The following is a 14,508-nucleotide window of genomic DNA, read 5'->3' as shown; positions in this document are numbered from 1 at the left end:
TAGGTCACCTAATGCAGCCTTGGTCTGTAGAACACATCTGTACAGTTCGTTTGGCCGGAGAGCTCGCCGGCGATGAGCTGGGGCTGATCTACATCAAGCTGCGCTGCTCCCCTATCTTGTTTCGCTGATGCGCGGGCCCGTCTGAAGCGCTAGACCCCGCCTATCAGCGACATAGTTTCAAAGGATAGCTCATTTATTTTCATAATTTCATGCTAACTTTGAAAAAGGATAAGTTGAGCTAGTAGAGATCCAAATTTTAAGAAACAAATTTTGTTGTGTCCCTCATGAAGTGTAAGTGTTTTGTAAAAATATGATAAGTACAGTTTCTGATATTTTTATTAAGGATTAAAATGCATTTAGATAAATGCTTTTTGAATAGTTAATAATCTTGTAAAATAGATGTCCTGAGCTAGAAAACTTCTAAAATTATGATTCCAATTTTATGGGTTTTGTATTAACATGCTCTAGCTAGTAAAAATATTAAGCATGCTGTAAACTTAATTTAAATATGGTCTTTCTATTTATTTATTAATAAATGGTATTTTCTAAGCAAATTTATAGGGATAAAAATATGTAATATGTTGCTATGCAAATTTTTGTACAGTAGTATGGCACTAATATGAATCTAGGAAAAATATATAATCTATTGCTTGACACTTTTCTGTAGGGTTTACTAATTTCACTAAATTAACCCTTGCTAGCTTATCATTTTTGCATAGGATGTTATACATGGGAAAATGGTATGAAATTTTCACAGTAGCCTATTGTGAGCATTAGGAGTCTACTGTGAATTTTCTGAAAAATTATTGTGCATATTAGTTGTATGTTTATTATTTACCCTAATTATTTAATTAAATTAATAAAGGCATTTAAGTAATTAAATTGGGGTTGAGCATGATGTTTTCTATGATTCTTGTGATGCGTAGTAACTGTTGATGTTCATAGTAAGGTGTAGAAGCCATTGATTGTATGCAACTAACTAATTATCACTTTATAATTCAAATATAAGGTTGCATGTATAAGTTTTGATTGTGCGGATGATTTCATATGGATAATGGTCTTTGCTGTAAAACTTGTTAATAACAAAGTTGTAGATAACTTACTAATCTACCTTGTGTTAAAGTTTTACAGTCATAGAACTTAGGGTTTTAGAGTTATAGCTGTTACAAGTTTGCTAGTCCAAAATATTTACTTTCTAGACAGATTTGATTGAATGATTTGTTTGCCCTATATAACTGTTGAATCACAGTAAGAGTCTTAAAATAAAGTTGTAGACAATTTCTTAAGCTTTCTAGAATGTCCACAACCATATGGATTTTGATGTATATAACTCTAGTTATGAGTAAAACAAGTAGCTGCTATTTTGAGGTATAGTAAATAAATTGTTGAAGTGTTTGATTAAGTAATCCTGAAGAGATATGCACCTACTCAGTAAAATGTGATGCACTTGTTATTACTTTAGCACCATGCTATTAAGAATACTTACATGAATGCATTCATCATGTGTCATCATACCATACTTGTCAGCATGTATGCATTCGTAATATCTTATGCTATATTCATGCATCTAAGGATCAACAGAGGAGATAACAGTTGCTGAAATTCAACGAAGGAGAGGAAGGGGACCAGCACGAGATTCCTTAAGCCACTGGCTCTCGAAGAAGAGGAGCAGACCCCAGAAGAGCTTCCGGAGTGCCCTGACCACTGCCCCACTTCTTTTCTGAAAGGCTAAGCCCCGGAGCATTCTAAGTCTCCTAGTGTTTTACAAAATATTACTTGAGTCCTTTTTGTTTGATGCATTATGTTATAAGAGTTGATTGGAACCACTTGATGCATATAATTTCCCTTGTCCTAGAAATATACCTTTAACCCTATGTAGGTCTAGGATCGAATATGATGAGGACATGGCACCCTATGCATATGACCATGTTTGGCACATGGTATGGAGGGGTAGGAGGCCTAGCAAGGGTGTCCAAGTCAAGAAGGAGGCCCGAGGCTAATTCAGGTTAGAGTCCCCTGAGGTGGAGACCCAAAGCAACTCAAGTTCGAGTCTGCCTCGGCCTCCAGGACCAGTCTACCTTAAACTGGTCACTCAGGACGCATCCGGACTCGGTTTTCGACGATCCACATATGGTTGGAAAGCTAATTTGATAAGGAAAGCTAATCTAGGTCGTCTCATGTCAAAATCCCTTCAGAATCAACAGGAATCGTCGAAACAAGTCAGTGTCCAGAATCTGCCAGGGTGCTACAACACCGTCTTTTGGTCTGTTGGACCATGTATCATGTTTGGACCCATTAGGGGGACGTCTAGGGTAGGCAATGACCCTAAGACCTTTATAATCATACACCGCCACCGCTATTAGGTTTTGGGTTTTGCTTAGATTAATCTGTCAAGAACAGTTTTCGCCGTTCATCGGTTTGTGAGACCTCAACTTCATGAGATTAATCAATCATCTGCAATTAGGTTGCTTTCTTTCTTGTTCTTGCTTGTGTTCTTCGTTGCGTAGGTAGGGATTAGCCTTCTTGGCGAGGTCAACTGGATTCGTGTCTCAGTTGATAACCAGAGGAGTTGTGGTGCTAAGATTATAGGGTTTGATCTTTCGATCTGAAGCCAGATCAGTGTGTCATTCTCCGCCACAACGATAGTTACCTCTACCTGACGGAAGATCAGGCATCCTGTTCCCATTAAGTGGTATCAGAGCTAAGGTATACCATCAGGTTCACATTTATCCCCTAGTTTTGAGTGTTTTGCATTCGTCCCATAGTCCAGTGCCATACTTTTATTTCCTGTCCTAGAACCTTCCGCGCCATAGCCTTTGTATATTTCAGTTTCAGAGTCCGTCGTGTTGAGTTTGTGTCCGGGTCGAGGTCTTGTTGCTAGTTAAGTCGTGTTAGAGTCCAGTTCGTGTGTTTTCCCCCATCGATTCTATCAAATCTTTGCTGCTGTGACCAATTTTGCACACAATGTTTCTGTTTTGTCCTCTAATTCGGAGCCAATTCTTAAAACTGGTTTAGTTTTCGCATACGAACTCCGATTTCGACGTTCCATATATCAAAATTGAATCAAAAAATTTTTGGATCCGTCCATCCACTGCCACGTCGAAGTTGGAAATTTTTAAATTGGTCAAAAACTGGTCACAAGATCCTCTTTTCGTGGTCACAAGCTTTTTGTCGATTTTGAGCACGTCTTCTGAAATTTCCACAGGCCACGTCTTTCATTTTTTTAAGCTCATATTTTTTGTGGTTACTTCTTTTGTGCTCCTAAGTGAAGGAAAACTATCAAAAAAATAAAATAAAAAAGTCAAAATTTCCCAAAAAACAACGATTAGCCCAAAAAAGTAGAAAAAGAGAGGGGTAAAAGAGAAACAATATCTAGAGGAGCACATAGAGAAGACCAAAGTGAGTTGTGTTAGCATGTGCTGTCTAGGTTCCTTGTTTGTGTTGCTGTTTCCATCCATCCATACTTATTTTTCACACACCTGTCACCTTGTTATCCACCATACTTGTTTGTCACACACCTTGGTACTTGGAACATTTTAGACCAGCAATGAGAATAAGTACTTTGGACTATAATTCAGCATTACTTTCTATTACTGACTTGTGTGCTAGATATACATATTATTCTTTGTGTGCCTTCCAAGCTCCACAAACTCTTCAGATCAGTACAGAAAAAGGGCCTTGCAATCTCGGTACCACTGCCTCACAGGTATCGCGAACCAGCCACCGGTTGTACTGCCCACTGCTTGTGTTGGTAAGAACTTTGTAAGAGCTTGGTAAGATGCTTCCACTTATTGTGAAAAGTGACACCACTGCAACAACATAGTCATTTGATAGGGATAATACTTTTGTGTTGTCTTTTGTTGTCTTCTAACAATGACAGGTTGTTCGTATCCACCGACTTATGATGGTATAGGTGCTGATGAGTACATGGAGTGGGAAATTGCCATAGATAACATATTTGCTACTCGCTTTATGTGTCCAAGGAGGAAGGTAAAAAATGCAGCTAGTGTTTTGCGACATTCTGCTTTATCTTGGTGGGAGTCTTTAGATCCTTCTGATAAACCTCAAACTTGGAATGATATGAAACTCCTTATGCGAGAAACCTTTGTTAATCCACCTCCTGTTTTGACTTCATATGCTGAGGTGCACCATTTAGAGGAAGAGTCTGTTGTTATTCCTCTTGCTATGACTAACCTTCTGCAGGATAATGTCCATAAGCGAGAGGATGACATAGAAGAAAATGAGGAGCTCACAACCTCATATGCAAATTCAGAACCATCACTTTACAATGCACCTATTACTCCCGCTAAGAACACAGGTAATGCTCATGGTGCTACACTCACGGAAGGTGAGAAATGTTTTAATGTACTAAATTTTTCCACAAACCATGCTATCATAGAGCAATTGTTAGTGGAACCCTCTCTTGATTTATCTCTATCCCATGATAATATGCTTGAAGTTCCTTGTGATAAAGATGAATTGGTTGATGATGCTTTAGTTTTACATGTTTTGGAACCAGACACTTATGCTGAAAATAAACATGTTATTCATATTGATAATAAAACTGATGAGTTCAAATTGTTGTCTTCTTTACATACTTTGGGTTACATTGAATTTGATGTTTTGTGTAACCTAGATTGTTTGGAGGAGAGCCTTTTTAAATATGCTGATTTGCCTTGGTTTTCTAAACACCCATATCATGTTATTGGTAAATATAACAACAAGGGACAATATATGATACATCGAGTATACATTCGTAGTAATATGAATTTTCCTTTTGTTGTACAAGGTTATGATCGTTTAGAGGGCAGCCATAATAATACAAACATTTTCTCATGTTCCTCAAAGAAACAAGTTCACTTCCAAGAAGGGGAGCATTGTTGGTGGCTACCAATGTCTGCTAGACCATCTATTCCTACATTGTCTTTGGTTAGTTCTAATCTTTTGCAGGATAGTGTTGACATACATCGTGTGCATTCGGATCATGGAGTTTACATGCTTGCTGAAATTTCTTAGAAACATGGTCACGTTCCTTCTCATACTTATTTTAGTTCTCTTTGTCTTCGCAACCCCATTCTCCTTTATGTTGTGCAGGATCAGTTTCAAGCACAATCGACGCCGAGGATGGCTTTTCGTCAAGAAGGGGAGGATGATGAGGACATGACACCCATGCATATGACCATGTTTGGCACATGGTATGGAGGGGTAGGAGGCCAGCAAGGGTGTCCAAGTCAAGAAGGAGGCCCGAGGCTAATTCGGTTCGAGTCCCCGAGGTGGAGGCCCAAAGCAACTCAAGTTCGAGTCTGCCTTGGCCTCCAGGACCAGTCTGCCTTAAAACTGGTCACCCAGGACGTATCCGGACTCCATTTTCAACGATCCACATATGGTTGGAAAGCTAATTTGATAAGTAAGCTAATACAAGTGGTCTCACATCAAAATCCCTTCATAATCAACGGGAATCATCAAAACAAGTTAGTGTCCTAGAATCTGCCAGGGTGCTGCGATACCATCTTTTGGTCCGTTGGACCGTGTATCGTGTTTGGGCCCATTAGGGGGCGCGTCCAGGGTAGGCGACTGACCCTAAGACCTTTATAATCATACGCCGCCACCGCTATTAGGTTTTGGGTTTTGCTTAGATTAATCTACCAAGAATAGTTTCACCGTTCATCGATTTGTGAGACTCCAACTTTAGTGAGATTAATCAATCATCTGTAATTTGATTGCTTTCTTTCTTGTTCTTGCTTGTGTTCTTCATTGCGCAGGCAGGGATTAGCCTTCTTGGTGAGGTCAATCGGATCCATGTCTCGGTTGATAACCAGAGGAGTTGTGGTGCTAAGATTGCAGGGTTCGATCTTTCAATCTGAAGATGGATCGGTGTGTCATTCTCCGCCATAACGATAGTTACCTCTACCTGATGGAAGATCGGGATCCCCGTTCCCATTAGAATATATGCTTAGCCGTGCTTAGATTGGTAGAAGTTGGGTGATTTTCTGTCACCTGTGAGATATAGGTGGATACCGAAGCACGGTTGGCTATATTTGCTATCGTGGAAAAGAACCATTAGGCAATGTAAATCGAGGCTGGGCGGAGTCTATGCGTAGGTTGACTCATGTGATTTCATCTGTGCTGATTAAGGACCGTACCATTGTTGGCACTTTTAACAAGATTGACCGCATGCCTATCACTTAGCTAGCCGGATAACTCGTTTCAACCGCCAAGCTGAGTAGCTCAACTCAGGCCAGGGCCCCGCTCTATAAGAGTGTGCACTCTGGATGGTAGTAAGGATGTGCGGGGAGCCAGACATGAGCCCAAGGGTAGGCTGGGCCTAAACGTCCTGGCAGTTGGTTGTCCCTGATTGTGCAGCGCTGGGCGAACCCATAAAATGTGTACTTGAGTTGTACCAAAGGTGACCTATGGTGACCGTTGATCTGGTCTGCCTGGGTTTGTGTTAGGAATAAATTCCTAGCTGGTTGAAATCAATTCGAATCACCGTCTCTCCCAGATAGTAAGAAACTTGGCTAGCCCCAACATCGTAGTAATTGTATTATGGAGTATGATGGTTCAGATAAACATGGAATTACTATACCTACTATGGTTACTATTGTATGCTCTTAAAATGATGTATCATATGTTTGGCATAGGATAGTTGCTAATTTAGAGATGGATAGTTATAATTAACTTGATAATGGAATTATAATTGTATAACTTTGCTTTTTCTGCAAAATGTTGTTAAGCTATCTCCACTTATAAAGCCTTGCATAATCCTTGGAGTCAATTTATTTCTAGTTTATGACTGGGTAAGTCTAGCTGAGTACCTTCTCGTACTCAGGGTTTTATTCCCATTGTTGCAGATGGCACAGTATATCATGGATATTGCAAGAGTTGCTTCTATCCCACTATGGATGAGGAGTAAGCCTTGGGCAGGCTTCTTTACTAATCCCTCTATATGCTTTTGTGGAATGTGATCGTATGTTGGCAAATGCTACTTTCAAACTTAATTTGCTTCCATTATTATCTATCAAACTTGGTTTGTAATAACTTTATTTCATACTCTGATGATGGAAATTTATCTACGAACTTTATGTAATATGTGACATGTAGGTTGAATCATGTACGATCTTGGTTGTTTATGGATCAGTTTATCGAGACCCATCATGGTACTCGACAGACCGCTTGCGGGCTACCATTGTACTTGTGCTCTTATAAATTGGTCGGTTCTGCGATAGCCACCATGTACTGGAGGGAACAAGGCCCACGGTGTTTCGGCCAGAAGCTTGATAGTAAAGACGGCGGGGAGCATCCGGGAGAGGCTTGCCAGAAGGCACGTCAGAGACCCACTTGCACATGGGGAAGGTCCGAGGCTATCCATGGAGTTACCCGACCGGCAGGTTGGCCCTTGCGTGGGATTCCTTGTGAGGGGCTCCAACGAGGACTAGGGGGAAGCTTGCGCGCTTCTTGATACCTCGGTAAAAATATCGAAGTCATCGATGGGAGTTTGCATATCTCTACCTTGCTCTTTAGCTTCCGCATTTATATTAATTGTATTACTCCTTTTGGGGTAGAGATAGCAATACACTAGTAAAACCATAGTTTATCTTTTGTATTGGTTTTGCTAAGGTTAGAAAAAGATGCCATAGTTTTGAGTTAGAATTTTAATGTTGCCTAATTCACCCCCCAACCCTCTTAGGCGTCACGGTCCCCTACAAGTGGTATCAGAGCTGGTTGCCTCAATTTAGACCTTTGGCTTAACCGCCGTTGAGCCGACACTATTTAGAGTGGTTGGGATGTATACCTCTAGGCCTTCGCACTTTGATGGCACTAACTTCCCCTATTATAAAGCTAGAATGGCTTGCCACCTTGAGGCGGTTGATTTGGGTGTTTGGAGAGTCACTCGTGATGGGATGAAACCCATTAAGAATCCCGATAAACCCATGAAGAGTGAAGAAAAGGAAATTCATTTCAATGCTAGAGCTAAAAATTGCTTGTTTGAATCATTTAGTATGGATGTGTTTAACCAAGTATTCACTTTAAATACGGCACATGAAATTTAGTTAAAACTTCAAGAGCTCCATGATGGCAAAAACAATGTCTAGCTAAACAAAATTATGTTCCATGAGCAAAAACAATGTCTAGCTAAACAAAATTATGATTCCTTTACAATGAATGATGATGAGCTTGTTCATGATATGTATTCTCATTTGAATCTAATTATCAATGAGCTCCATTCAATAGGATTAACAAAGCTAGATGATGCAGGACATCATGAGGAAGATCATCTCCATGCTACCACAAAAGAAATATGCAAGCATCATCACCATCCTTCACAACATGGAGAATTTGAGCACCATGACCTCGGGCATAGTCATTGGCAAGATAGTGGCATTTGAAATGTCACGTAAGATGGGTCAAGACGAAGCCTCTTCATCGAGCAAAGGCAAAGCTATCGCACGTAGCGAGAAAAAGAAGATGAAGGACAAGCAAGTTGAGACAAGCTCAAGCTCAAGCTCCTCAAGTGAAGATGAAGAAGAAGATGAGGACGATGATGATGATGATGAAGATTCAAGTGAAGATAATCAATCTTCCTCCTCCACCTCCGACCTTGATGAAGAATCAATCAAACTAATCAACAAGGTGGAGAAGATGATCCAAATGCTCAATGTCAAGGGAGTGCCCATCCAAATCCAAGATCTCATTTTCACCAATCAAAGAAATGAGCAAAGAAAGAGAGGATGCTATGGATGCGGTGAGTTGGGGCATTTTGTGGAAGCTTGTCCAAACAAGCCCACATCCAAGAAAAAGAAGAAGGCATGCAAGAACCAAGCCCTCACATCAATAAGGTCATGGGATGATTCTTCAAGTGAAGAAGAACACCATCACAAGAAATGAGGGCGCAAGCACTCATCATCAAGCTCTTCTCGTACTGTGCCTTATGGCACGAGGTAACGAAAGCTCATCCTCTAGTGAGAGTGATAGTGATGATGAAATGCCTTCTTATGATGAAATTGTGCAACAAAATCATAATTATGCTAAAATTTGTACTAGTCAACAAAAGAAGCTCAAAAAATTAAAAGAAAAGCTAGATAGTTCACAAGAAGCATACAAAACTTTGCTTGAACAATATGAGAACTTTGCTAATCTCAATGTTGAACTATCTACTAAAATTGAGCAACTTGAGGCTAGTGCAACAAAAAATGCATGCACAATCAATGATGAGCAACTTATAAAGAAAAATGAAAAATTAAAAGAAAAGTTAGCTAGCTCATAAGATGCTTATAAAAGTTTGCTTGCTAAAATAGAAACCATGTGCAAACATTGTGATGAGCTAACTAATAAAGTTGCTAATCTTGAAACCGTTAATACAACCCCCACCAAGACATCTAAAAAGAAAAGTTCTATCTTTAACATGTCTAAAAAGGATGCCTCTACTTCTTGTAATAATTTATGTTTAGACTCATCTTTGTGCAACCAAGTTTGTGTTGACAAAGTTGTTGTAGATACATGCACACAAGAGGTTGCAAAGGAGAATGAGCAACTCAAGCAAGAAGTAGCTCGCCTCACCAAGGACTTAACTCAAGTGAAAGGCAAGGCGAAGCAAGCCCAACTTCATCAAGATAACACCATCAAGGGAGTGAAGAAGCTTGATGAAGGACAAACCGTGGTTTGCTACGTATGCCACAAGGAAGGTCACAAAGTCCGTATGAGTGCATGGTGAAGAATGGGGAAGGAGCAAAGAAGAAAGAGAAGAAGCAAACAAGCAAGCTCTCCAACACCTACACCAACAAGGTGGACAAGAAGGCCTCCACACCATACTTGTTAAAGAAGAAGAAAAATGACAAGGTGGTGGCCATCAAGGTGAACAAAGCAAGCCAACAATGGGGTCAAACGCTTTTGGGTGCCAAAGGAAATTATTTCTAACATGAAGAGCACCAAGAAGGTTTGGATCCCGAAAGGGAAGTGAGATGTCCGATGGACATCGGGGAATTTGGAGACTTGACAAAATATGGGTGCATTTCATGGGGTGCATCATGATGGACAAAATCATTGCCAAGTGGGTTAGTGAATACTATGGACCCAAATTCCCCTTTCCATGTTAGGTAACTAGATTCAATTTTCTTCAAGTGGTACTAGATTTGATTTCCTACTAGTCGTATCTTTGAGCATCTAGTTACTTTTCATGCCTAGGTTTGTATTTGCATGCTTATATCTTTTGTCATGCATACACTAGGTATATCTTATGTTAGGCTTGCTCGGTTTCATTCTTAATCCTTGGAGCAAACCTACATGGTTTAAAATTAGTTAGGAGCACGGCACATAGCTTGTCTTACAATTGTTCATCTAATATGTGCCAAAGTCCAAATTGTAGATAATTTCTCCCGAATATCATCTTCGAAAATAATTCTCGCATTCATGTGATGTCAACTTTCTGAGTGGTATTATTGATTCTAAAATCAATGTGCATGTTTTCTACAAGTATTCCACACTTGTGTGCACAAATTTAGGGGGAGGTTATTCTACAAGTTGGATGCTTTGAGACTAACATCCTTTCAAGCTTATCATGTGTTTAGTAGTCTCATTGCAAGGAAAATGGAGTCTCCGGAGTTAAGCATCATACTTCAAATATCCATCACCTATTGCAAGTGGTAGAAATCAAATTGGTTTCCACATGTGGTATTTCTAAACTGATATCATCATGTTGATTTCATTTTGATATTCATATGCTTTCTCTATGCATTATATAGATTAAATTCCCTTGAGCAATAATTTGCCAATTGTGCATATGCTTTTCCTTCTACCATATGTATGCATATATTTAGGGGGAGCTTAGTCTATATAATGTAAGAGTCAGATTTTGTGACCTATTCCACTCTACATACAAAGGATCACAAATTTTGACCCTCCCTTGTGCTACTCATGTCTTCCTTTTCGGTGTTTGATTCCAAAGGGGGAGAATTTAGAGGACCAAAAGCAAGCATTAATTTGTAGGACCAAAAGCTAGATCATAATAATTTACAAGTGGTAATGGTCTACAAGTGGTGTCTATAAGTGGTAATGGTCCGAGAAAGGGTGGATAGTGGATTATGGATTAGCCTAGGTAATGGGGAGAATTTGTAGAAAGCAAGGCTTATATCCAAAATGCCACATGGGGACATTTGCAAGGGCAAGATAAGTTTTCATGTAGTATCTTTTAGTCTTATAAGTAGTATCTTTAAGCATCATATAACCTTGCCCCTTTGCATTGTATCCTAGCAAGTAGATAGCCTTTAAATTACAAATTTTTATTATTTGCTTGCTTTGGTCGTGTTGTCATCAATCACCAAAAAGGGGGAGATTGTAAGGAAAATGGACCCTAGGCCCATTTACTTTGCATTTTGGTGTTTGATGACCAACACAACCAAATTGGACTAATGAATTTGCAAGTGATTGTTTTGTAGTCCAATAGGGTGCAAGACGTGACTTGAACGAAGGCGACGTGATGATCCGATGATCAACACCATAAGGAAGACCCTAGGAGCACTAAGAGAAGACCCAAAATATCAAGCAAAGTCCAAGCACGAAGATAGGAACCAAGCCATATGCGTCCGATCAGTTGATCGCGCCTCTAATGGTCGGGACGACCGGACGCGTCCAGTCAGTAGCAGAAAAGCAGGATTTCGTCCCCAATGGCTACTTTCTCAGTGGGGCTTATAAATAGAACCCCCAACCAGCCATTTGATGATAGTGGAGCTGAGGAAACATATCATAGGATGTTAATACACCATTTTAGTGATATCCACGTGCATAGTGCTTAGTGATTCATTAGGTGATTAGCGTATGTGCTTTGCGAAGTTCTTAGGTTGATCATTACGTGCTTTCCCTTATGCGTTTGCTCTAGGGTTAGGCCTAGTGTTTAGTGAGGTTTGCATACCTCTTACCACTCGATGCTTGTGCGCACCATCGTTGTACATCGGAGGAGCTTGTAGTCTTGTGAGATCACATCAACCGTGTTTGTGGTGTGGCCACCACCGTGTACTGGAGAGAACAAGGCCCGTGGAGTTTTGGCCGGAAGCTTGATAGTGAAGACGGCGGGAAGCATCCGGGAGAGGCTTACCGAAAGGCACGTCGGAGACCCACTTGCACGTGGGAAAAGCCCAAGGCTATCCATGGAGTTACCCGACCGAGAGCTTGGCCCTTGCGAGAGATTCCTTGTGAGGGGCTCAAACAAGGACTAGGGGGAAGTTTGCGCGCTTCTCGATACCTCGATAAAAATACCAGAGTCATCGATGGGAGTTTGCATATCTCTACCTTGCTCTTTAGCTTCTACATTTACATTGATTGTATTACTCCTTTTGGGGTAGAGATAGCAACACACTAGCAAAACCGTAGTTGCATATTTAGATAGTTTATTTTTTACATAGGTTTTGCTAAGGTTAGAAAAAGAGGCCATAGTTTAGAGTTAGAATTTTAAGTTACCTAATTCACCCCCCTCCCTCTTAGGCGTCATGGTCTCCTACACATGTTGCTTATTGCAACTCTTATCATAAAACATTCACTTATACTTCATTTTTCAATTAAATCTTTCCGTTGATTCCAATTTAATCAGAAAATTGATAAACTAACAAAAAAAACAGTCCTGAACTGGCTTGACTCAAGCCTTTTTCTTTCACATAGCCCTTTATTGCAACCCATTGGCATGCAACCGAGTGTTGCTCTTCGGTTAAAAAAATTAAAACATACAATATGCTTCTGCATCAATTCTACATCATCGTTGGGTAGAAAATAGAATTAATGCATAAAACTCATAAATTGACTTGAAATCCATATAACTACTCTTCAAAATTAAATTCTCCCATTGGTTCGAATTTAATTGGAAGATAATCAACATCATTGCAGCAGAAACTTGATAATGAAATACATTCTATTAGTTCATGAGTATTTCTTGGTCTTTATCTACTCTCTGAAAAATTGACCATGTGTGTAAAATTTATCAGAGATTTAAACCTCAACCTTAAACTCATTATAATATTGTTATCATCAACATTGGTCAGAAAATAACAATACCATAATTTAACATAAACAAATCGGACTACTCCTATAATTTAAATTTTCCCGTTGGTTCTAATTTAATTAGAGGATAAACATAATCATAATTTACTAAGAGTAACTGCTCTTCAAATTAAATTATCTCGTTGGTTTAAATTTAATTAGAAGATAATCAGCATTAAACTTTGCAGCGGAAACTCAAACATAATTGATGAATTTTACCCACAGAAAAATTCTCTTTGCTAATTTTCTTTGAGCCTGTAAATGTTTATTTCCTAGAAAAAAAAACAAAAAATGGACTCAAACTCAATACCGTACTTCAGCCCAACTAGCAAACCGGCTCGGCCCAACTACGCCCACGCGCGCCCTCGGCGCCTCCCAGGCCGCAACCTGGGCCTGGGCCAGCAAAGCCGCCCACTGCGCGCTCCCGCCTGGGCTCCATCTCGGCCCGGTCGCTTGCCACCGTTGGATGAAGATCGACGACGGGGTGATGATCTCGGCGGAACAAAACGCGACGCGGCGCCGGCACCCAAACCCTAGCTCACTTCTCCTCTCCCCTTTCTCTCTATCAGCCCTGCGAGCGATAGAGCGCAGCCACCGAGTGAGAGCCTGAGGACGGAGGGATGGTGGCGCCGTCGCCAGCCCCCTCGGCGGGGCGCGCGCTCCCCAACGGGTGAGCATGCCGCCATCGAGCGGCCTGCGGCAGTGCCCTAGCGCGTATACCGAGCCCGCTGGCTCGACTTTCTTCTCGCGTTTCGGATGAGGCAGCAGCGCGGTGATCTTCCCACATGACGGTGGTGGTGGCAGTGGCGAAGTAAGCCGCCTCCCAAGCCCTTCCCCTTTCCCCTTCTTCTTGGATCTTCTTTCTATGCTTCTCGGAACTGGTCTGATCTAGGGTTAGGGTTAGGGTTAGGGTTCGGGTTACTGTTTATCTTCCCCGATGCGATCTACGTGGGTTAGTGTTCGGGTTTGAGTCGATTTGGATTGGGCCAAATCGAACCCTATTTTTTCTGTTGTTCTTCCCCTTCTAGGGTTAGGGTTCGGTACCCTTTACTTCTATCCAAATCAGATCTTTCTCATCTTCTAAACTGCTACCTACCCCGATCTAGATCTACACACTAGGAAACCTGGCTCTGGTACCATTGATAGAACTGAAAGTATTTCTAGGCGTAGAACAGTGGGTAAAATGCTTAACTTAGATAGGCTTGGTGATATACCTCGCCAAAAAGGGTAGTTGCTGCCATGGCGCTGCCATCACGGTGTCCACGTCGTGTTGGAGTAGTGGGGAAGCAGAGACGCGCCCGCTAAGTCGTCGTAGGTAGCTGTAGTGCGGGCGCGGTGCTGATGGCGGCGGCGAAGGTGATGGCGCTTTCCATCGCTTACAGCTCCCCCTTCTAGATCGGATTGGGGTTAGGACATCACGGTGGGGCGCTGGCGGCTACGGTGAACTTCATGTCCTGTGTCCCAACCCCCACCATCCTTTTAATA

This window comes from Miscanthus floridulus, chromosome 14 (genome assembly GCF_019320115.1).
Source record: "Miscanthus floridulus cultivar M001 chromosome 14, ASM1932011v1, whole genome shotgun sequence".
NCBI classification, from domain to species: domain Eukaryota; kingdom Viridiplantae; phylum Streptophyta; class Magnoliopsida; order Poales; family Poaceae; genus Miscanthus; species Miscanthus floridulus.
The sequence above is the reverse complement of the archived record's forward strand: the minus strand, read 5'-3'. Positions refer to the sequence as shown.